This window comes from Schistocerca piceifrons, chromosome 4 (genome assembly GCF_021461385.2).
Source record: "Schistocerca piceifrons isolate TAMUIC-IGC-003096 chromosome 4, iqSchPice1.1, whole genome shotgun sequence".
Taxonomy (NCBI): domain Eukaryota; kingdom Metazoa; phylum Arthropoda; class Insecta; order Orthoptera; family Acrididae; genus Schistocerca; species Schistocerca piceifrons.
The window spans coordinates 209,799,753-209,825,485 of NC_060141.1; positions in this window are offsets into that span (position 1 = coordinate 209,799,753).

Genomic DNA, 25,733 nt, shown 5'->3' on the forward strand with positions numbered 1-25,733 from the left:
TAGCTCGGTACTGCTCTCGTCTATCAGCGGTCGCGTCTCCGTGACTGCAGTATGCACACCAACCTAGACTAGTAGTTAGTCTCCTCGTCCCCGAGCAGACTCTCAGAGACTCCTGCTGCTGGGCTTCGACTTCCTCCTTGACCGCAGATAACACCATCCATAAAGCACTCATAGCAAGCCTTCTGTGACATCGACAGGCAGAGAAGTTTCTGAAGTGACTGATAGTATACCGTCACATTAAAAGTCTATACTTGCTTCAGTATCTACAAGCGTTAATAGTCATAAAAGTGCAAAAATTACATGACCCTCTGCATACTTTTATTTACAGCAAAGTTCGTTTCGATATCTCGAATCATTCACGAAATAAAAGGGGCCTTTATACTTTCTATGACTTGCACTGCATACAGGCTGGTTCAAACAATTGGGCATGAACTGAAGGAGCCGATGGGGGCGTCAATTACGACAACGAAGGAATAGGAACGTGTGGTCATTGAAGTAATCCTGTGTCACTGAAAGCTTCGGAATGTCAGGAACAACAAGGACAATGAATGCACACGAACCATAACTTCAGCAAAGATAATTTACTTTTTCTGTTTACGTGCAGCTGCTTATCATTGAAGATCGTTCCTTCTGCTGTCACATCATTACGTTCTTGTGTATCAGTTACTGTGTATATACATATGCTTTTCATACGTGAACTGTGAGACAAGTGAGTTGTTTTGCATTGCAGTACTGCTGTCGACTGATAGTGTGCACTGCGGTAATGGCGGAGGTAACTGCAGTGTTTCTATTACGTACAGTATTTTGCGACAATAACAGTAGAATTTCGCAGAGCTGCGAGACATGCCTTCAGGTATGGCTGAACCACTGGCAATGCGCATCAAACTCAATGTGTGTACTGTGCTCAGAATCGGAACAGACGTCAGTGCAGCCTCGAACGTTTCATAACTTACACCATCGACTCCAAGAGACAGATGTCATACACTCAGTGCACCATGAGGGCCGCCCACGGACTACTCGAAGAGTCGACATGGAAGAGGAGTTAATTACATATGTGGAAGAATAGCCTTCAACAAGCTCGTTGACTCATACCATGGGTATGTCTGAAAGTATCGAGTGGTTTGTCTTGCATGACAACATATTGTTCCCTATCACCACCAGCTACTTCATATGTGCATGATTTTCGACACAGAGGTCGGTTATGTAAAATAGATTCTTCAGTGTTTTGAGTATAAGTCCAATTTTCTAAGGTTACTTAAAGGGTTCAATACAAATGGTTCTTTAACTGTAACACCTACGTCGGTACGTGGGACAATCCTCTAGCTCCATTCGAGCACCACCACCAACAGCGGTCTGCAGTGTTGTATGGGCCGATATTATCGGCGATCACATAAATGAGCTAAATCTCACCTATCACTTTTTAACGGAGAGAGGGAGAATATCTTCGTTGAACAAGTTCTTCCAGTAGTCTTAGATGACGTGCCACTTAATATGTCTCGTCAGATGTGGATACGACTAAACGGAGAGCCACATATCACAGGAACTGGATCTGAGGTGAACTCTATGTTGCGTAGCCACCTCGCAGCTTGTACGTGACAGGAGTTCCCGACGAAGGCTACTTGATGCATCCGATCAGGTTCGTACGATCTACGAAGATGTTATGCCTGTACTGAATGTGGTGGTTGCCATTTTTAAACACCTTCTGCAGTACGCAACATTACTGAGAAAACAGTACATTATGTTTGCCGAATTTAGGGCACATTTACATTCATTTTTATTCCTAACATTCCAAAGCTTTCACTAGCTCAAGAGTACTTCCAATAGCGAAAGTTTCTAATCCAAAGCAGATGTATTTCGATTCTTCTCTCAGGTCCTCCAATTTGTGCGACATAAACGAAAGTAGGTAGGCGCATTTCTACATCTCAAAGATGATGTCTATTCAAATTTTGCATCTATCGCTTAAGAGTGGCTCTAGCGGGTCCACTATAGATTGGCGATAGATATGCTTTAATTACACACTGTAAGGGTAGTGAGCGTTGGTTACCTTTGAGACTGGGCCTGGTGAGTTGGTGTTATCCAAGAAAGCATTTAAGGCGTGAAGGACTCCATTATCAACACTTCACTGAGTTTCAAATCAGAATGGTTCAAATGGCTCTGAGCACTATGGGACTTAACATATGAGGTCATCAGTCCCCTTGAACTTAGAACTACTTAAACCTAAGGACATCACACACGTCCATGCCCGAGGCAGGATACGAACCAGTGACCGTAGCAGCAGGGCGGTTCCGGACTGAAGCGCTTAGAACCGCTCGGTCACTGAGGCAGGCTCACTGAGTTTGAACGCGGTCGTGTAATAGCACTACTAGAAGCTGGATGTTCCTTCTGCGATGTTGGAGAAAGACTTGGAAGGAATATAACCACAGCTGGATGTTCCTTCTGCGATGCTGGAGAAAGATTAGAGAGGAATATAACCACTGTATATGAGTGGTGGAAGTGATGATCACGCTAGTGTACGATCGCAAGAAGACAGGCCTCTGAACGGCCACGTGGCACTACCGTGAGGGAAGACCGTAGTGTTCGCCGTACTGCTCTGACGCATTGTACTCCATCTGCAGTAGCAATTTGAGCAACAGTTGAGACCACAGTCACACAACGAAGCGTTACAAATCTATTACTTCAAGGACAGCTCCGAAGCTCCGAGACAGATGCTCTGTAGCGAGAGCTCATTGGAGGGCAGGGTGGAGGTCTGTTGTTTTTTCTGCTGAAAGCTGATTCTGCCTCCGTTCCAGCGATGGCCGTGTGCTGGTTATAAGGAGACCAGTTGACGGGCTGCAACCAATCAATGTGGATGCGAGATACACTGGACCTACACCTCGAGTTATGGTGTGGGATGCGATTTCGTAAGATAGCAGGTGCACTCTCGTGGCTAACCCACGCACCCTGACCTCAAATTTGTCTGGTGATCCGATCTGTTGCGCTGCTGCCATTCACGAGCAGCATTCCACGAGGTGTTTTCCAATAGGTTTACGCTCGCCCTCATGCCGCTGTTGTAACCCAACAATTTGCCTTGACTCGCTCGATCACCACATCTGTCTGCACCCGAGCACATATGGGACATCATCAGGAGACAACTTGAGCGTCATCCACAAACAGCATTAACCGTCGCTGTATTGACCGACCAGTTGTAACAGGCATGCAATTCCATACCACAAACTGACGTCCAGCACCTTTACAACAAAATGCATGCTCGTTAGCGTGCTTGCATTCATCCTTCGCACTGGTTATTACTGTACCAGCATGTCACATTTGCAATGGATTATCTCGCACTTACGTTAACCTGTGATCTTGCACATAAGCTAAATGTGTTACCTAGACAAACATATTCTCGAAATTTCGTTACCCTGCATCAGTTATTTTTTAGTGATGCGTCAGTATATAAAGAAAACAGGCAAAAGTCCCGTGTGATTGTCTACAATGGCAGTGAGCCATGTGTGGTTCGTGTTCGTGCCATCTCTTATTTAACACCCCGTTTTTCTGTACTGCCGCCACGTTATGTTAATTTTCAATTACTGGTGTCACTGAGATGCTGTCTTGCCTGCTCGTGGGCGGCAGCAGCAGCGCTGTCGATAAAGGCCCTGCCGTATTATCTTTGCTGTATTGCTATTACTCGACCGGCCGGGGTGGCCGAGCGGTTCTAGGCGCTACAGTCCGGAACCGCGCGACCGCTACGGTCGCAAGTTCGAATCCTGCCTCGGGCATGGATGTGTCTGATGTCCTTAGGTTAGTTAGGTTTAAGTAGTTCTAAGTTCTAGGGGACTGATGACCTCAGAAGTTAAGTCCCATAGCGCTCAGAGCCATTTGAACCATTATGCTATTACTTCCTGGTCGTCGTGTGTCGTCCAAGGAGTTTGAACGTGCCAGCAGTGGAGTTCGGACCGGGCAATGAAGTCAGTTGGAACGCGCCAGCAGTGGAGTTCGGACCTGGCAGTCGGACAGTTGGGACGCGGCAGAAGTTCGGTCGGGTTGGAGAGGTAGTGAGGTTAGGATAGCCATGACTCGCCCTACCGTTGCCGGCACACATGGCGGGGAACGGTCTTGGTAGATCACAGGTTGGTCGTCTTAGCGGGCGACGTATATTTGCTCACCCATCGCTTATGGGTTGGCGGTGTGAGTCTCAACTCGTGGTTTGTCCTTGTTTTGCTCAGTCACTGCCGTTAGCATTGTCTAGTTATTCGTGCAAGTGTTCGTGAAACTGTGTGTCGTTTATGTTGTTTTGACTGACAAGTTATTTAAAGGTTGTCGGCGTACTGACTCTGAATTGGTCGGTTGGCGTGGAGTAGCGAGGAAGGACAGGTTAGCCATGTCTCGCCCGATGATTGCCGACACACACATTTCAGTGGCAACGACCTTTCTTGGCCGTTTGGTCGGTCGTCTGATTAGACGACGTGTATTTGGGGCGTCCACCGCTTATGGGTTGTCTGTGATCCATTCTGGTTGTTGTTCCAGTCTCCGCTGTTAGCATCGTTTGAGTTTTGGTGCAAGTGTGGAGCGGAACTGATCTTGATTATTGGTTTGTTGACTGTCTGTCGGTTGGGTTCTCAGCGGATTGAAAATGGTTGGGCCGACTGCCTGTCTCACCTAAGCGAGCGTTAGTGTTTGAATTCCAGGCCGACCCTCCAACATCTGAGCGCACTTGGGTGTACAGCCTTTTGTTCTTGTTATGTGTACTTGTATGGCTTCTAGGCGATTTTTAAATTAAGATTGTTTTGCCCTTAAGGCGTAAGATTCTTTAGGCCTTCAGTCTAATTTAAAAAACTGTTTCACGTAAGGCCTTTGGCATTTTAAAATTTTAATGTTGCTGAATTTTAAGTGTTCGGCCTTCAGCCGATTTTTAATTTAAGTTGTTTGCTCTGAAAGTGTTTGATTCTTTGGGCCTTCAGCCTGACTAAAGAACTGTTGTGAGATAAGGCTTGCCTTTTAAATTTATGATTATGCTTGCGTTTTAAGTTATTGGCTTTCAGCGGTTTTTAAATTAAAGTGGTCTTGCCCTTAAGGCATTAGATTGTACGGCGCATTCAGCCGGTGACCAAGTTCCAAAGATGAAAGCCGTTTTGTTTTAAAAAAAAATGGTTTTTGTAATGTATGATCAAGTGAATAATGTTGCATGTTCGCGTGTAACTGACAGCCCCTTATTTTGGTCCCTTTCCACAATTTAAACTGTGGTGTCACCGCCAGACACCACACTTGCTAGGTGGTAGCTTAAATCGGCCGCGGTCCATTTAGTACATGTCGGACCCGCGTGTCGCCACTGTGTGATCGCAGACCTAGCGCCACCACAAGGCAGGTCTCGTGATACGAACGAGCACTCGCCCCAGTTGTACGACGACATTGCTAGCGACAATACGGACGAAGCCTTCCTCTCATTTGCCGAGAGACAGTTAGAATAGCCTTCTGCTAAGTCCATGGCTACGACCTAGCAAGGCGCCATTAGCCTTACATAGTTAGAGAGTTATAGTACAAATGTCTCATGAAGAACGCTGTAGTCATCAACTAATAAAGTTAAGTATAAAGCAGCTACGTACTTTTCTTGCTACCATTCAATAGTTATCCTGTTCCAGAATTCACGCCCGTCGGCGTGTGTGTACACGTGCCTTTCTTTCGGCTACTTCAGTGTGGCGTAACAGTCTTGTTACGTCACAACATAAACTACCTGTCTTGTCCTGCGGTTTAAGCAGGGCGTTTCAGACAGCTTCTGGGGAAAAGAGGCAATAAGTCAAGATACGAGTAATTTTTCGTACTGTGTGTTCGGGAGACTCAGGGCAAGCGGAAGCAGCAAAGAGCTGCAGGCGGTTCGAGAACGAGAGACAAGCGTCTGCCTTCTCGCAGATGAGTTGCTAGCGGCGACTGTTGGCTGTGCCCCGGACCGGAAGTACTTGTAGGCCGCTTGGGGCCACCGGAGGCACCTCCGCGTGCGCCGAATAGCACGGCCGCGTTGATAAACAAAGCACGTCTTAATATCGGGATTCCAGCGACGTGGAAAGAGCAGGAATTTCCAATAAGCCCTCAAAGTGCTGCAGGCAGCTGGCCCAGTTTGTACAAGGGGAGAGCCCTCGGGAGAAGCAGGCGGGCGGAGGGTGGTCACCGCCGAGGTACGGTCTCCAAGTGTCGGCACTCCTCGTTTCGTACAGGGTATACCAAACGCATTTTACAACTTCAAAATCTAAGTACATAGTTCCTAATTCATGAAGAAAACGAATGTAATTCACGTGATATACTAATTTAGAATTTATGAAGATAGTAACTGCTCTCGAAAGAACAGATACCACTGATGACGGTGCATCTTCTCTAGAATAAACGATAATTAATTGAAACCCTCAGCTGCCGACAGGTGTTGTTGATATACCTCGTTTGGGTCAGCTGAAAATGTGTGCCCCGACCGGGACTCGAACCCGGGATCTCATGCTTATATAGCAGACGCTCTATCCATCTGAGCCCCCGAGGACACAGATGAATAGCGTGACTGCAGGCACTTATCCCTTGCACGCTTCCCGTGAGACCCACATTCCAACTGCCCACAATCTACATACGTAATGTACCTAATAGATATTTTCCCATCCACTCATTGGCACCCTGAACATCTCTCAGCAAACTCTACAATATGGAGTAATAACATGCAACACCCGAACTCTGACGCTCCAAGGCCTGTTAGTACTGAGACACCACGGTGCCGACGGGATCTCTGACGCCTCTAAACGAGAGCAAATGACCGCTTAACCTGCTACAATGACCTGATATCTGGCTTTAAATACACCTGCTTCGGACAGCTCGTCCTCAGTCTGTCTGCATCAGCGATCCCGCCGCAGTGGCAGATTCGTCAGTCACACGTTAGCGCTGCTGCCAACCATGATGTGCAGCTTGCAAACTGTTTGAAGACTTCAACCACAACACTGCAGCGTGCAGGCTGTGGGTAGATTCTTAGCTCAACTTGGTGAGCATGAAAATGACTTTCTTTTAAATCTGATATATTCGTACACGCTGTCCTGTCATCAAAAGAGCGTCTTTCCTTAATGTCCTGGAATGGAGATGCATTTCTCGCTATCACTAGTTATGTTGACCTTTTAACACAGCATTTTTTACTATCATCAATTACTCTTGTGATCACTCCTAATGAGCACTGTTGGTACTCATTCAGAGAAAAGAATAATCTGCGAACATCTGGTGCAGATTAGTCGCTCCGTTCAGTTCCAGAGCTAATGGTCGGACCGTAGGCGGCGCGAAGTTGAGCCCTGCAGGTTTCCGCGGCTGTTAAAGCATTCGCCACGCCACACCGCCCCACGGCGGCGCGGCGAGTAATTGGGCACGTTCCGCATTAGCCCTGATCACAGGCCAGATCCAGCCACGTGTGCTTTACGTAAGCAGGTCACGTGGCCACCGACACGTGCGCACAGGTTATTGCGCTAATTAGGGCTGTACCGCGGCTGCGGTTTCATGCCGCCGTATGCGCATTACGCTACTCTTTCAACCTGCTCTAGAAAGCCGCCAACGTACTGAGAGATTTTGCTGCTGCGTCTGTCTCTGTCTCCTTTTACAACTACGTTAAATGTGGCTCTTCCTGCGTAGTCCATAGCTTAGGACTAATTACACAGCAGTTATGCAATTACTGATGCCTCGCACAGAACAGGACGGCTGGACCGCCCACACCTATGGCGTCGACGACCATAATTAAATTGATTTATTTATGAAACACACTGTGCAGAAACTTAAGTCTATTGGAAATCTAATGTGGAGAATAATGTTCTTTACAGGAATTTGTAAACCAGCCTTCACATTTGTATTTTGTTCAAATAGGAATATCATGACAACGTAAAATTATTTATTTCAAATGGTTTAAAGTCAACTAAGATCTTTCCAAAGTTTCTGACAGTTCTGAAGGAGTCTCTTTCGTCATTTCATCAGCTTTTTTGTGTGTATATATACAGAATAAAGCGACGAATGAAAATTTGTACCAAGGCCGGGATTCGAATCCAGGTATCCGGCTCATTAGGAAGATACGCTAACCACCATGCCACCCCGACACAGTGGCGTTGTATAACTTCACGGACTACCCTTACACGCCTCCCTCCTCAATCCGAACAGTTATTTACGCCTCAGCACAGACGGTATTTCCCATAAAGGCGAACAGCACTGCAGAGGCCCTCCAACTGTGTTGGAATAGCATCTCAGCATCGAACGAAACGGGGGATCCTGCCTGAAACCCAGTTACAGACGCTTTAATCAAATGATACTATTTGGTTCTAAAAACCTTTTTAGGTCTCAAATATCTATGATGCATATATGCAGAGCTAAGCGACAAATGAATATTTGCACCAAGTCCGGGATTCAAACCAGTGCCTCCTGCTCACTATGTAGATGTGCTAAAAATATCCTAGCTCGCCTACCTCCTCAATCGAAATTCCCATTCACGCCTCAGGCCATGTACGCTTTCAGACAGGGTCCCCATCCCCCGTTTCATTCGATGCTGTGGTGTTATTCCAATAAAGGTGGAGAGCCTTTACAATACTGTTATAGTTCAGGGGGGATACTAAGTGGGCTGAAGAGTTAATGGTAAGTGGGAGCGAGGAAGGAGGCTAGGGTAGTCCGTGCAATTGGTCTAAGCCACTGTCCCAAGGTGTGTAATGTTTAGTGTATCTCTGGCCTAGGTACAAATTCCATTCGTCACTTCAGTTTATGTATAAGCATAATAGAGTTTTGAGACTTGAAAAGGCCTGTGGAACACATAGTTTCTTTTTTTTTTAATTTGGCCTCGTGTGAGAAGCAACAGTACAAAGAAAAGATTTGTGTGTGTGTGTGTGTGTGTGTGTGTGTGTGTGTGTGTGTGTGTATGTTTGTCTTCAGTCTCACTGGTCTGGTGCTCCCCGTCACGAATTCCTCTCCTGTCCTAATCTCTACACCTCAAAGTAGAACTTGCATCCTACACTCTAAGTTACACTGAAGAGTCAAATAAACTGGTACATCTGCCTATTATCCTGCAGGGCCCCCGCGAGCATGCAGAAGTGCCGCAACACGAAGTGGAATGGACTCTACTAATTTCTGAACTAGCGCTGGAGGGAATTGACATCATGAATCCGGCAGGGCTGTCTATAAATCCGTAAGAGTATGAGGGGATGGAGACCTCTTCTGAATAGCACGTTGCATCCCAGATGGGCTCAATACTGTTCATGTCTGGAGAGTTTGGTGGAGCCATAGTGGCAACGTCAAATGATAAACACAAAATCAGCACTAGCATTTTGTGTTTAAGATTTGACGATGCCACTATGGCTCTTGTACATTAGGACATGTTTTTGTAAACAGATCTGAAGATAGTCGTTATAGACTGAAACCGGTACTCCGATGACAAAAAGTTGGTGACCATAGACGTAAAGTAAAGAAAATGTTGATTCTCTTCAGTGATCGTTGCTCCCATTCTTGCAGGGTCTTCCTCCGGCAGCAACAATGTCGGAGATTTGATGTTTTATCAGATTCCTGGTATTCACGGTACACTTGTGAAATGGTCTTACGGGAAAATCCTCAGCTTATCGCTACCTCGGAGATGATGTGTCCCATCGCTAGTGCACCGACTATAACACCACGTTAAAACACACTTAAATCTTGGTTACTTGCCATTGTAGCAGCAGTAACCGATCCAACAACTGCGACAAACACTTGTTGTCTTATACTGGAATTGCCGACAGCAGCACCGTATTGTGCATGTTTGCACGCCTGTACCATTTTCTTTGGCGCTTCACTGTATTTAATGAATGTATTCCAATCTCTGCCGTCCCATATAACTTTTACCCTCTACAGCTCTCTGTAATGCCATGGAGGCTATTACCCGATGTCTTAAAACACGTCCTCTCCCTTGTTCTTTTCAGTGTTCCTATCGTTGCCGATTCTGCGGAGAATCTACCTAATTTTCAACATTCTTCTCTAGAATGACATCTAAGACGCTTCGATTCTCTTTTACTACACATGCTCTTTTGCTCTTTTGTTATTTGTCGAGTTTTATGCGAAGCACTATTCGTGGAAAACGTGTGAGGAACTATCTGTGCAACAGTCTAAGGCTAGAAGAGTTTTGGCAAAACCTCCAATAAAGGCCACATTGCAAAACGTAGTGACAAAATGGTCCGAAATGGGCACTGTACCAAATAAAAACCAGACTTATTTCGAACATCAGGAAACATCGTGCGAATGTACGAAAGCATGGAACACAGTTCGACGAAATTTCAGCATCGTTTATCTTTGCAAATAGCAGTTAAGGGATCCTCGTGTCAAGACGTTATCAGAAGGACCTGAATCTCTTCCTTACCAATTCACTGTTGTGCATTTCTTACAGCGTGCAGACGGAGTTTTACGTCTGGAGTACTGCCAATTGTTTCTGAGTTAACTGGAATTCCCTCTTTGATTTCTTCACATGAGACATTATTCACCCTCTTAGATTGTGTAAACTCACACAACGTGCGTCATTATGCATCAGAAAATCCCCATGAGAACTTTGAAGAGCCGTTGCCAAATCTCTAAACTGGCTTTTGGCGAGCTATGTCTGGTGTCCACATCCCAACAGAATTCTTTCAGCAAACTGTTAATGTTAACAGGTAATCCAGAGACTGTTTAACCAATATGTAGATCACCTCACAGAAGCTGAAGGAACGGGAGGATTTTTTCAGCAAGACAGAGCAACGGCACGCACCACCTTGATAATGTTGTCAAGAGTGCATGAGGTATTCAATGAGGAGAGGACGATTAGCAGATGCAGAGCAGTCTCCTAGCCACATCGATCTTCCTGTTATCTCACTGTTTGATTTTTAGCTGTGAGGAAAACTGAAGGGTCAGCTGTGCATGAATAATCTTCACACTGTGGAAGAGCCACAGGATAACATTAAAAAAAGCTACTGCTGCTATCCCTGATGATTCGAGTACAGCCCTACCTCGACGTCAATGGTGACAGTTTCCAGCATCTTCCAAGAACTTCATTAACAAGAATCAATCCGGCGTCAGTGGTATTCTAAATTTTACCGGTCCAATTTTATTTTCTCTATAGGGTGGTCGCCCCCCCCCCCCCCCCCCCCCCCATGAACCATGGACCTTGCCGTTGGTGGGGAGGCTTGCGTGCCTCAGCGATACAGATGGCCGTACCGTAGGTGCAATCACAACGGAGGGGTATCTGTTGAGAGGCCAGACAAAAATGTGGTTCCTGAAGAGGGGCAGCAGCCTTTTCAGTAGTTGCAGGGGCAATAGTCTGGATGATTGACTGATCTGGCCTTGTAACATTAACCAAAACGGCCTTGATGTGCTGGTACTGTGAACGGCTGAAAGCAAGGGGAAGCTACAGCCGTAATTTTTCCCGAGGAAATGCAGCTTTACTGTATGATTAAATGATGATGGCGTCCTCTTGGGTAAAATATTCCGGAGGTAAAATAGTCCCCCATTCGGATCTCCGGGCGGGGACTACTCAAGAGGACGTCGTTATCAGGAGAAAGAAAACTGGCGTTCTACGGATCGGAGCGTGGAATGTCAGATCCCTTAATCGGGCAGGTAGGTTAGAAAATTTAAAAAGGGAAATGGATAGGTTAAAGTTAGATATAGTGGGAATTAGTGAAGTTCGGTGGCAGGAGGAACAAGACTTTTGGTCAGGTGATTACAGGGTTATAAATACAAAATCAAATAGGGGTAATGCAGGAGTAGGTTTAATAATGAATAAAAAAATAGGAGTGCGGGTTAGCTACTACAAACAGCATAGTGAATGCATTATTGTGGCCAAGATAGACACAAAGCCCATGCCTACTACAGTAGTACAAGTTTATATGCCAACTAGCTCTGCAGATGATGAAGAAATAGATGAAATGTATGACGAGATAAAAGAAATTATTCAGGTAGTGAAGGGAGTCGAAAATTTAATAGTCATGGGTGACTGGAATTAGTCAGTAGGAAAAGGGAGAGAAGGAAACATAGTAGGTGAATATGGATTGGGGGGAAGAAATGAAAGATGAAGCCGCCTTGTAGAATTTTGCACAGAGCATGACTTAATCATAGCTAACACTTGGTTCAAGAATCATAAAAGAAGGTTGTATACCTGGAAGAATCCTGGAGATACTAAAAGGTATAAGATAGATTATATAATGGTAAGACAGAGATTTAGGAACCAGGTTTTAAATTGTAAGACTTTTCCAGGGGCAGATGTGGATTCTGACCACAATGTATTGGTTATGAACTGCAGATTGAAACTGAAGAAACTGCAAAAAGGTGGGAATTTAAGGAGATGGGACCTGGATAAACTGAAAGAACCAGAGGTCGTAGAGAGTTTCAGGGAGAGCATAAGGGAACAATTGACAGGACTGGGGGAAAGAAATACAGTAGAAGAAGAATGGGTAGCTCTGAGGGATGAAGTAGTGAAGGCAGCAGACGATCAAGTAGGTAAAAAGGCGAGGGCTAATAGAAATCCTTGGGTAACAGAAGAAATATTGAATTTAATTGATGAAAGGAGAAAATATAAAAATGCAGTAAATGAAGCAGGCAAAAAGGAATACAAACGTCTCAAAAATGAGATCGACAGGAAGTGCAAAATGGCTAAACAGGGATGGCTAGAGGACAAATGTAAAGATGTAGAGGCTTGTCTCACTAGGGGTAAGATAGATACTGCCTACAGGAAAATTAAAGAGACCTTTGGAGAGAAGAGAACCACTTGTATGAATATCAAGAACTCAGATGGCAACCCTGTTCTAAGCAAAGAAGGGAAGGCAGAAGGGTGGAAGGAGTATATAGAGGGTTTATACAAGGGCGATGTGCTTGAGGACAATATTATGGAAATGGAAGAGGATGTAGATGAACACGAAATGGGAGATAAGATACTGCGTGAAGAGTTTGACAGAGCACTGAAAGACCTGAGTCGAAACAAGGCCCCGGGAGTAGACAACATTCCATTAGAACTACTGACGGCCTTGGGAAAGCCAGTCCTGACAAAACTCTACCATCTGGTGAGCAAGATGTACGAGACAGGCGAAATACCCTCAGACTTCAAGAAGAATATAATAATTCCAATCCCAAAGAAAGCAGGTGTTGACAGATGTGAAAATTACCGAACTATCAGTTTAATAAGTCACAGCTGCAAAATACTAACGTGAATTATTTACAGACGAATGGAAAAACTGGTAGAAGCGGACCTCGGGGAAGATCAGTTTGGATTCCGTAGAAATGGTAGAACACGTGAGGCAATACTAACCTTACGACTTATCTTAGAAGAAAGATTAAGAAAAGGCAAACCAACGTTTCTAGCATTTGTAAACTTAGAGAAAGCTTTTGACAATGTTAACTGGAATACTCTCTTTCAAATTCTGAAGGTGGCAGGGGTAAAATACAGGGAGCGAAAGGCTATTTACAATTTGTACAGAAACCAGATGGCAGTTATAAGAGTCGAGGGGCATGAAAGGGAAGCAGTGGTTGGGAAAGGAGTGAGACAGGGTTGTAGCCTCTACCCGATATTATTCAATCTGTATATTGAGCAAGCAGTAAAGGAAACGAAAGAAAAATTCGGAGTAGGTATTAAAATTCATGGAGAAGAAGTAAAAACTTTGAGGTTCGCCGATGACATTGTAATTCTGTCAGAGACAGCGAAGGAGCAGTTGAACGGAATGGACAGTGTCTTGAAAGGAGGATATAAGATGAACATCAACAAAAGCAAAACGAGAATAATGGAATGTAGTCAAATTAAATCGGGTGATACTGAGGGAATTAGATTAGGGAATGAGGCACTTAAAGTAGTAAAGGAGTTTTGTTATTTAGGGAGTAAAATAACTGATGACGGTCGAAGTCGAGAGGATATAAAATGTAGACTGGCAATGGCAAGGAAATCGTTTCTGAAGAAGAGAAATTTGTTAACATCGAGTATAGATTTAAGTGTCAGGAAGTCGTTTCTGAAAATATTTGTATGGAGTGTAGCCGTGTATGGAAGTGAAACATGGACGATAACTAGTTTGGACAAGAAGAGAATAGAAGCTTTCGAAATGTGGTGCTACAGAAGAATGCTGAAGATAAGGTGGGTAGATCACGTAACTAATGAGGAGGTATTGAATAGGATTGGGGAGAAGAGAAGTTTGTGGCACAACTTGACTAGAAGAAGGGATCGGTTGGTAGGACATGTTTTGAGGCATCAAGGGATCACAAATTTAGCATTGGAGGGCAGCGTGGAGGGTAAAAATCGTAGAGGAAGACCAAGAGATGAATACACTAAGCAGATTCAGAAGGATGTAGGTTGCAGTAGGTACTGGGAGATGAAGAAGCTTGCACAGGATAGAGTAGCATGGAGAGCTGCATCAAACCAGTCTCAGGACTGAAGACCACAACAATAACAACATAGGGTGGTCGAAATAGCATGAAAAGCTTGTAATGGTGTCGCAGGGTCGGTTGTGCTGAGAAATAATTGTTCAGAAAAAAATTCGATGTATTATGTCGTTTCCGGGTTAACTATCAATGAAGTTACCAGAATGAAATTTTCACCGTGCAGTGGAGTGTGCGCAGATATGAGACTTCCTGGCAGATTAAAACTGTGTGCCGGACCGAGACTACAATTCGTGACCTCTGCCTTTCGCGGGAAAATGCTCTACCAACTGAGCCACCCGACTCGGGAGCCGTCCTCACAGTTTTACTACCGCCAGTACCTCGTCTCCTAGTTTCCAGGACAGAAGCAGGCAGAGGTCCCGAGTTCGAGTCTCGGTCCGGCGCACAGTTTTAACCTGGCAGGAAGTTTCAGCAATGAAGTTAGCCAATCAGGCCTTTTTCGCAAGCAAATTCAAGTGGTCCGCCAGATACAATTTGTGTCAGTTGTTCTTACAGCATGGGCTGTAACTAATAGCGCACGACACTGTTTACCTTTTTCTCGGTTCGATCGTTATTGCCGTCGCATGTGCAACTTTTGTATGGACCTCTCTTTCGGGTTTAGGAAACCAAACGAAGAACACGTTTGGCAACAACATCTCCTGCGAACTGTTCGAATTTGCGCGCCCAACGACCTATTGGCTAACATCAATGCTAATTAACTTTGAGACGGCGCTAAGTATTGAACTTTTTTCTCACTAATTATTTCTCAACACAACGTACTGTGCAATACCCTTAGAAGACTTTCATCCATTACTGACCACGGTAATACGTGGGGGCATTCGCCAGTTACTGCAATAGCTCTTTCACATAAAATATGTCACCGGTCTTCTGTGTCCACATCAACACAACAAAACAGAACCTCATAATTTTTCAGTTAATTAGTTCTGTACGTTGAAATTAATTCTTTGCATCTGTGGGTTCTTCATCATTTTTGGCAGTATTCACTATTTAAAAATTGTAAGATAATTACGAAAAAGTTTGAAAAATAATAATGTAAAAACTGAGTAGTAGAAACGATGGAAAAGTCAGGGAAGTTCGTACTGTAAATAATCTGTTTCAAAGTTGACAATAACGTCGTTGTCCGCGAGCGCGCATAGAGTCAGCAGCAGAGAGGTCGTTGCAGGTCCTCTGTGGTGCAGTACAGAGGCAAAGTGGCGATGTTCAAAGACGTAATGGAGAGTGTTTCCGAAACAGGATTTTAAGCATGCCAAGGCATTGGAATGGATGGGCGAACAAATATCTGAGTACAATGCAAAGCACAAAAGAAGAATTGATAGCTGAGAAAGAGTGCTGTGTGGGGACTATTATTAAAAGTAGCTCGTAGTTAACGAAGAGCCTATTACCAATAATGGTCGTCACAAACTGCATAACAAGCACCATCTGCATCTCGCCACAAAGTAAATTCAAGCCAGTTATCTTTTTAGTCATGTTCACGGCTTGGCAACATTATAGTTTCAGCACTTTGTAGGTCATAGTGTATTTTTTAGTTGAACTATAAGTATTGTGAATGCTGCTCATTATCCCAATTCATTAATGATCAGCAGGGTCCTGACCTTCCATCACTGTCGCTGAAACAGTCATAACTGAAAGAGATAAAGTTATATAATGGGAGACAAGATTAATAACACTTACATTTAACTCAAACCAAGCAATAATCATCTTGGGGTTGAAGCTCTTTTTTCCATGTTTGCTTTAACAATAAGTATGTTTTTAGATAGGGTCCGCTGTTAGCAAAACACAATTTTGTTTTTTAACCCAAACATATTTCACTGCAGTTGCAGCATCTTCTGTGGGCTTTTATTTTTCATCTGTTAAAGATAAACATTGTTCTATATTGTTTGAATAAATGTAACTATTAGTTTTTAAATCGTAATTACAGATATTTGAAAATTACATAAATTATGAAATTCATACCTTTTTACCACATGATGCGGTTTTTCTGATGTGTTGTGTTTCTACAGTGACTGTTTTACTCCACAGCTTGTCATCCGCAACCACTTATATCTTAAACTAGATAAATTGTTTAAGCCAAAAATTACCATTTGAAAAATTGTTATGTCTATGCCTGTAATTATTTAAGTGTGTGTGTGTGTGTGTGTGTGTGTGTGTGTGTGTGTGTGTGTGTTGTTGTTGTTGTTGTTGTTGTGTGTGTGTTTGTGTTTGCGATTGAGTGAAAAGGAAGATCGAGAGAGAGAGAGAGAGAGAGAGAGAGAGTGAGTGACAGTAGGTTTTAGGGTTTGTGTGTGTGTGTGTGTGTGTGTGTGTGTGTGTGTGTGTGTGTGCGTTTGTGTGATAAGGGAGAGAAAGAGAGAGAGAGAGAGAGAGGGGGGGGGATGGAGTGAGAGAGAGAGAGAGAGAGTGTGTGACAGTAGGTTTTTGGGGTTTGTGTGTGTGTGTGTGTGTGTGTGTGTGTGCGTGTGTGTGTGCGTTTGTGTGATAAGGGAGAGAAAGAGAGAGAGAGAGAGGGGGGGGGATGGAGGGGGAGAGAGAGAGAGAGAGAGTGTGTGACAGTAGGATTTTGGGGTTTATTATTTTTATTATTTTTATCTTACTTTGTGTGTGGGGGGAGGAGGGAGCCTGGGGTTTGGGATGGGGGGGGGTGAGGTTGGTCTTGTCTAATAATTCTTTGAGGGCAGAGAACAGAGTACCATTGCAGAGAGCTGTGTATTCATTTATCAGTTGTTTGCCTTCCACTATGGCTTTTTGTATCCGATAATTTTCTTCAATTATTAGTTTTTTGTGGGGGGGGGGGGAGAGGCTGTTGCTGCATTTGAGAATTTTCAAATCTGTGTTTATGTTTGTTGGGTTATGTTTCTTCTCCATGAGGTGTTCAGCAAATGTGGAATGACAGCTGTTACTTTTTAATGCTCTTCTGTGTTCTGTGTATCTGGTATTAAAGTTTCTGCTTGTCTGCCCCAAATAAACTGCTCTGCAGTCCTGACATGTTAGTTGGTAAATACCAGATGTGTTGTGTTTGTCTGTGCTTGTGTTAGTTGTCCTTAGTTTTCTCTGTGTTGAATTGTCTGTCCTGTAGGCTATTTTTACCCCTTGTTTTTTGAGTATGTTGCCTATTCTGTGGACTGCTTTGTTGTTGTAGGTGAGAGTGAACCACCTGTTTGTCATTGTGGGTGTTTCCTGTTCGTGTATGTTCATGTGTGGTTTCTGTGTGTTTGTAAGTTGATGAGGAGGCTTATATTTTTGTTTGTTGGGTGTCCTTTTTAATTTTGTTTTAATTTTGCGGTACAGTTTATCTACAGTGTTTGTGTCATATCCATTCTCTACTGCTATTTGTCTGATTGTCTGCAATTCAGTGTTGTAGCTGTTTTCTGTGAGTGAGGTTTTGTTCAGTCTGTGTAGCATATATTGGAAGCCAGCTAGTTTGTGTGTAATCGGATGATTAGAGGTCAAAAATGGTTCAAATGGCTCTGAGCACTATGGGACTTAACATCTGTGGTCATCAGTCCCCTACAACTTAGAACTACTTAAACCTAACTAACTTAAGGACATCACACACATCCATGCCCGAGGCAGGATTCGAACCTGCGACCGTAGCAGTTGCGCGAGCGCCTAGAACCGCTAGACCACCGCGGCCGGCGGATGATTAGAGTCTTTGTGAATGGCTGTGCTGGTAGTGCTCACTTTCCTGAATACAGAGAATTGGTGTTGGTTGTCGTGTCTGTATATTGTGAGATCAAGAGAGTTTAACATTTTGTCGTGTTCTGTTTCTATGGTGAATTTTATTTTTGGGTGTACTTTGTTTATATCACTGTGGAGTTGTTGGATGCGACTTGGTATTTCATCATGTTTGGGTTAAAAAACAAAATTGTGTTTTGCTAAAGGCGGACCCTATCCAAAAACATACGTATTAAACCAAGCAGTTAATCAAACTAGCTGCAGTAATATTAAATATTACTTGTGCAAGGTACTGCTTCTACTGCATCCTTTCAATAACTAAGTGAAGACAGTGCAAAGTAAAAGGAATTTCAGATAGTTGACAAAGCAAAGTGAGTATTCCATTTTGATTAAAGTAGCGATTATAATAATTATGTGTGTTTGCAGATATTTCATGTGTTTTGACTTTCGCAACAATGGCATTGCAGAAGTATTTGTTGTTAGATAATGAAGTTATTACTAACTTTTCTGACGTAACATTTATAGCGAAACAGCGAACAGATAGCATTACAGTGAGTAACGTCATTCAGTACATCTCGCGTGACATGCAGCCAGTAAGCAACCGTTATTCGTTTTCGTTAATTGTAGATAATTCCAGTGGATTTTTAATTAACTTAAAATCATTTTGTCGTGCGTTGCTCTTACACTCAAGTTCGTGCGTATGCATTTTGGTCCGCTACTGCCATCCTACACACCTATAATTACTACGTAACTTCACTTTTCAGTCACTAACAAACATTAACTTTTACTCTCTTATGAGCTGGCGCTGTAAATTGTTGATCTGCAACTGAAATTTCGTAAAGTTTAAGTTATTTATTTAACATTATAGATATTTACAGTAAACCATTCAATTATTACAAAATTTCCTTTTCGTGGTGGTGGTGGTTAGTGTTTAACGTCCCGCCGACAACGAGGTCATTAGAGACGGAGCGCAAGCTCGGGTTAGGGAAGGATTGGGAAGGAAATCGGCCGTGCCCTTTCAAAGGAACCATCCCGGCATTTGCCTGAAACGATTTAGGGAAATCACGGAAAACCTAAATCAGGATGGCCGGAGACGGGATTGAACCGTCGTCCTCCCGAATGCGAGTCCAGTGTGCTATCCACCGCGCCACCTCGCTCGGTATTTCCTTTTCGATCGCTGTTTTTCGTGGTAGACAATTGTGCGATAACGTTCGATTATAATCGTGACTGCGTTCTTCCGGTTCGTATTAGTCTTCGGAATCGATACCTACCTGAAATATACGGTATGTTGGATAACAAAGGTCATTAAATGATTAATGTACCGAAGAGTGTAGGCAGTTTCTACACAGACAAATGTTAAACTAATGTTGTAATATTATGTTGTGCTGCAAGGAGAGGCGCTGCCCTTGCGGCAATGAGGAACGGTTTCCGGACAGGTAGACTGCAACCATGTTTGTCTTACGTTGCTAACTGTCGATGGAATCCGCACGCAAGAAAGGTGGAGCAGTCCTTTTCTGAAGCTCGATAACGCCGGAAAGAGGAAAAGGCAGAGAAAAGAGTGATGTACCTATTTTGACAATATCTTTTTTTATTTTCGCATCCACTTTGACTGTAGAACAACGCCGAAACAGGTCACGCTCCTAGTAAACGGCATAACATCATACAAGCAACGTTACAACCGAACAGATTATTATAACTATTATTCACGTTTGGACACCCTTGGACCACGAGATGTGGGTAAGGTGGTGGGAGGTGGGAGGTGTAAAGCCTCATGTGGTGTAAGAACCCGCAACGAGATTTTGAACTGATCGCCAGGTGGCAGGTTTGTCTTCTTGTAAGAAGAAGAATAAGAGCCTGGTACTTCACGGAAGAATCATATTTCTCTCTCTCTCTCTCTCTCTCTCTCTCTCTCGGTGACTTCGCTGTCGTAAAAGTGCAGAGATAAACCAGAAACTCATTTCGCCTCAAGTGGTTTTATTACGCAGTCATCGTTTTTTTTCCATATTTAGCTAAAATGGAGTGAAGTCCAGTACTACAGGACTTTATCCCATTGTGTAGCCGGCCGCTGTGGCAGAGCGGTTCTAGGCGCTTCAGTCCGGAACCGCGCGACCGCTATGGTCGCAGGTTCGAATCCTGCCTCGGGCATGGATGTGTGTGAATGTCCTTAGGTTAGTTAGTTTAAGTTGTTCTAAGTTCTAGGCGACTGATGACCTCAGATGTTAAGTCCCATAGTGCTTAGAGCCATTTGAACCATTTGAACCTATTGTGGAACTTTACCCTCCGCATATTCAGCGTCGATTTCGGAGCCTTTTATTGAACCGGGCGGATTAGTGTTGGGGACCGGCACGCCTTCTCGCTCGGGAAGCACTGCGTTAGACCGCACGGCTAGCCGGGTGGGCTTTTCGCAGTCTTACTTTGGCTCTCCATTGTATCCGTTTTACTTTCACTCTCTCAGAATGGGAACTCATCAGTCCAAGGTGCTACGGTCTTCTTGGGTTTTTCTGACTAAACATATTTCTGCCCCTGTCAGACCAAGCTGTCTTTCCCCCGCTTCTTTAAGGTCTTTTTTTCCTACACCGATCCATTTGATTGCTTTAGTTCTAGTCTTAAAACTAGTTTCGTAGAATTCCATAACCTGTGTAGTTAATCTATTTGGTTCCATTCTTTTAATATGCCCCTAGAAATTGAATCTGTGTTTTTTCACATCCGAATGAATGTTGATGTACGTTTCAATTTCTTTATTTGCTCTTAGCCTATGTGTTCCTGTTTCAGTACAATTTGGATTTAAAATTTTCTGATTTCTCAGTATTTCTCTTTTTGTTTAAAATGAATCTTTCAACCCAACAAAAACGCTCTGACTTTTATTGCTGTGTTGTAGTGCCTCAGTTTGGTGTATTTTTAGATGCGATTTTTGTTGTGGATGCCTTTCCTTAACCTGAAAGCTGTTTCCAGTTCGCGACAGCGAATTTGTTAGCCAGTCTTTTCCAGCCTATCTGAAGGAAAGCATCTTGAGCCCTCAGCTGTGCAAATGTAACTTTATTTCACTTAGTACAAGCATCATCACTGGAGGAAAAGCTGTATAGTGGAAAATGAAAAGGACGTTAACTTCAAACAGGACATGATCGTGTTGTTGTTGTTGTTGTGGTCTTCAGTCCTGAGACTGGTTTGATGCAGCTCTCCATGCTACTCTATCCTGTGCAAGCTTTTTCATCTCCCAGTACCTACTGCAACCTACATCCTTCTGAATCTGCTTAGTGTATTCATCTCTTGGTCTCCCTCTACGATTTTTACCCTCCACGCTGCCCTCCAATACTAAATTGGTGATCCCTTGATGCCTCAGAACATGTCCTACCAACCGATCCCTTCTTCTGGTCAAGTTGTGCCACAAACTTCTCTTCTCCCCAATCCTATTCAATACTTCCTCATTAGTTATGTGATCTACCCATCTAATCTTCAGCATTCTTCTGTAGCACCACATTTCGAAAGCTTCTATTCTCTTCTTGTCCAAACTAGTTATCGTCCATGTTTCACTTCCATACATGGCTACACTCCATACGAATACTTTCAGAAATGATTTCCTGACACTTAAATCAATACTGGATGTTAACAAATTTCTCTTCTTCAGAAATGCTTTCCTTGCCATTGCCAGCCTACATTTTATATCCTCTCTACTTCGACCATCATCAGTTATTTTGCTCCCCAAATAGCAAAACTCCTTTACTACTTTAAGTGCCTCATTTCCTAATCTAATTCCCTCAGCATCACCCGACTTAAGTCCTTTGCTGTCTCGGACAGAATTACAATGTCATCGGCGAACCTCAAAGTTTTTATTTCTTCTCCATGAATTTTAATACCTACTCCGAATTTTTCTTTTGTTTCCTTTACTGCTTGCTCAATATACAGATTGAACAACATCGGGGAGAGGCTACAACCCTGTCTTACTCCCTTCCCAACAACTGCTTCCCTTTCATATCCCTCGACTCTTATAACTGCCATCTGGTTTCTGTACAAATTGTAAATAGCCTTTCGCTCCCTGTATTTTACCCCTGCCACCTTTAGAATTTGAAAGAGAGTATTCCAGTTAACATTGTCAAAAGCTTTCTCTAAGTCCACAAATGCTAGAAACGTAGGTTTGCCTTTCCTTAATCTTTCTTCTAAGATAAGTCGTAAGGTCAGTATTGCCTCACGTGTTCCAGTGTTTCTACGGAATCCAAACTGATCTGCCCCGAGGTTGGCTTCTACTAGTTTTTCCATTCGTCTGTAAAGAATTCGTGTTAGTATTTTGCAGCTGTGACTTATTAAGCTGATAGTTCGGTAATTTTCACATCTGTCAACACCTGCTTTCTTTGGGATTGGAATTATTATATTCTTCTTGAAGTCTGAGGGTATTTCGCCTGTTTCATACATCTTGCTCACCAGATGGCAGAGTTTTGTCAGGACTGGCTCTCCCACGGCCGTCAGTAGTTCCAATGGAATATTGTCTACTCGGGGGGCCTTGTTTCGACTCAGGTCTTTCAGTGCTCTGTCAAACTCTTCACGCAGTATCGTATCTCCCATTTCGTGTTCATCTACATCCTCTTCCATTTCCATAATATTGTCCTCAAGTACATCGCCCTTGTATAGACCCTCTATATACTCCTTCCACCTTTCTGCTTTCCCTTCTTTGCTTAGAACTGGGTTTCCATCTGAGCTCTTGATATTCATACAAGTGTTTCTCCTTTCTCCAAAGGTCTCTTTAATTTTCCTGTAGGCGGTATCTATCTTACCCCTAGTGAGATAGGCCTCTACATCCTTACATTTGTCCTCTAGCCATCCCTGCTTAGCCATTTTGCACTTCCTGTCGATCTCATTTTTGAGACGTTTGTATTCCTTTTTGCCTGTTTCACTTACTGCATTTTTATATTTGACATGATCGTATGTTCCGTATAAATAAATGTCATGACAAAGTGCGTACAAATAGTTATACTGACTTCAGTGCGATTCAAACGGGTAGTTTCATGAATGTCTAGTGAATGGCACTACCTGTATGTGTCGCATTGAAATCAATTTAATCGTTTGTATGTACTTCCTCATTGCATTTATTTATATGGAACACATAATCACGTCCTATTTGGTATCAACGTCGTTTTGATTTTGCACTGTACAGCTTTTGTCTAGTGGTGATGCTTGTAATAAGTGAAACCGGTTGAGAAATAAAGTTGCACATGTTTATCTGAAGGCTCAAGATGCTTTGCTTCAAATATCTGACGGCTGTAAGTAGCTGCCTTTCTAAAGTTCTTTTACGGACTAGTTTCTTGAATATTTTTGCCTAAATATTGGAAATCAAACGATCTTGTCATATTTAGTGTTCAGAATTATTGAGAAATTTGGAAATTCGTGGTAAGTTCGAATGGGACCAAACTGCTGAGGTCTTCGGTCCCTAGGCATACACACTACTTAAACTAACTTAAACCAACTTACGCTAAGGACAACACACACACCCACGCCCGAGGGAGGACTCGACCCTTGCGCGGTCAGAATTTTTGGTGACAGATTGTTCCTGGGCGTGTTTTGATTGATATTTGGAGCCCTACTCTTCCTGCTGTTTCTTTATGAATTTCTATTTGTTTTTGTTCTGTCTGAATATCGTGACACAGAATCGGCACGTACTCTGCAAAAACTAAGCAGTCCTTAATATTGGTTCTTCTTAGTGTGATAAGTTCGTCAATTTTAAGCTCCGATTTTAGTTTCCGCTATTCTTGGCTTATTTTTTTCTGAAACGTAGCTGGAAATTAGAGTCCATCACGTTGTGCCGCTTCTTTTTTTTAAATTTCGGAAACTTCCGAAATGTCTCCTCGGAATTTTACATTAGATTTGGTACACTGTTTCAATAATAACAGCCGTTTCTTTGAGGCCCATATTTTCTTGTTTCAGAATTTGGAAGAAATGGTTAAGGCACAGTGAGTCACGCACTTTTTTAAGAAATCTAGAAATGTAGGAACTACATTTGAGTTACATATTTTAATGACTGACAATTAGTTTCAAAACTAAATTTTACTCTGGGAAAGATCTGTTTGGTCTGAAAACTGCCTCATATACGCCAGTTATTAAAAAAAAACAACTTCCACGTCCAGGAGTATAACACTCATTAAAATATTTCGGGCTTTTATGCCGTGGTCGGATTTCTTGCTGCAAACCAAACATTTCGTCCCCATCGGCGGAGGACATTTACAAGGAGAGTTGTAGCTATTTAGAAGGTCAAATTCACAGCCTGTCTCGCTACTGATAAGTAAAATGTCATTTCCCAGATCTCCCGCTCAGAGGAGTGACGTCACTTGTTCTAACGATTGGAATACAATTGCCACTGCTGCGTGCTCTCGTCCTCAACTTCTGTCATTTCTGATACACGTACTTATCAGTACTAGACTAGAGATACCATTCAGTTTCAGGCCGTGCTTTTCTTTGTGACTGAAATGATTGTAGTGTTTAGTAATTCTTTGGTCTCCCTGTATAGTTTTTTATAAAGTCCGTTTGTGGCTGCCAGTAACTGACTCTTACCAAATCGAATCTGGTGGTCTCCTGGCTCTAAAGCATGTTCTTCAACAGCTGGTTTGCCTGTTTCGCACCTTGTACAGTTGCCCTTGTGGTTTTTCTAGTCCGATTTCGGCCGTTCACTTAATAAAATCGACTTACACGTCTGCACGACCACGCAGGACCCTGTAAATTCATGCTTTCTCCAGCGGTTTTCGAACATATACATTTATGTCTACATACATACTACACAAGTCACCATTGGGTGCATGGCGAAGGGTATCCTAAACCACTACTGGTCGTTTGCTTTCCTGTTCTATTCACAAATAGAGCGAGGGAAAACGACTGTAGCCGGCCAGAGTGGCCGAGCGGTTCTAGGCGCTTCAGTCTAGAAACGCGCGACCGCTACGTTCGCAGATTCGAATACTGCCACGGGCATGGATGTGTGTGATGTCCTTAGGTTAGTTAGGTTTAAGTAGTTCTAAGTTGTAGGGGACTGATGACCTCAGCCATTAAGTCCCATAGCGCTCAGAGCCATTTGAAAACGACTGTCTATACGCCTCCACATTGAAATTTTCCTGATTATTTTTCGTTCTGTTGTTTGACTTTCTTCGGTGTCTCTCACTCTCTGTTTAAACTAAGTGTTCCAACCACATAAAAGATTCAGATTTTATTACTATCTTTTCTGTCTCAGTTTGATGTATCTCGAGACGCATATTTTGCTATGGATGTATTTTGTTAACGTGAAAGCTGTTTCCGTTTCGTAATATTCCCATTTCATCAGGCTCTTTCTCAAGCGCTCGTGTCTATAATAAAAGGCAGGGAAACCTTGGATTTCTCAGACAGCTGTACTTTTCTATGCTCTTCTTCGTTGTTGTCTTAACGGTCTTTCTATCTCAGTAAACGATATCCATTCTTCAGCACCGCTTTAGTGAGATATTCCGATTTCGATTCAAATGTCTCCCCACGCAGATGTTTCTCGCTCTATCCGGTAACGTTTTTGTAGTAGCTCGCTTTGGTCGTTAGCAATGATTTGAAACCTTGTGCAGGTAATAGGCAACGTGCGGGGGTATTTTGCACGCCGTGTGGGCCAAGCTACCATCTTCTCTCTTGAGGACTATCACTTACTCCACTGTTAACCGAATTCCTAGAGTTCTCATCTGTCAGTCTTGTTTCTAGTA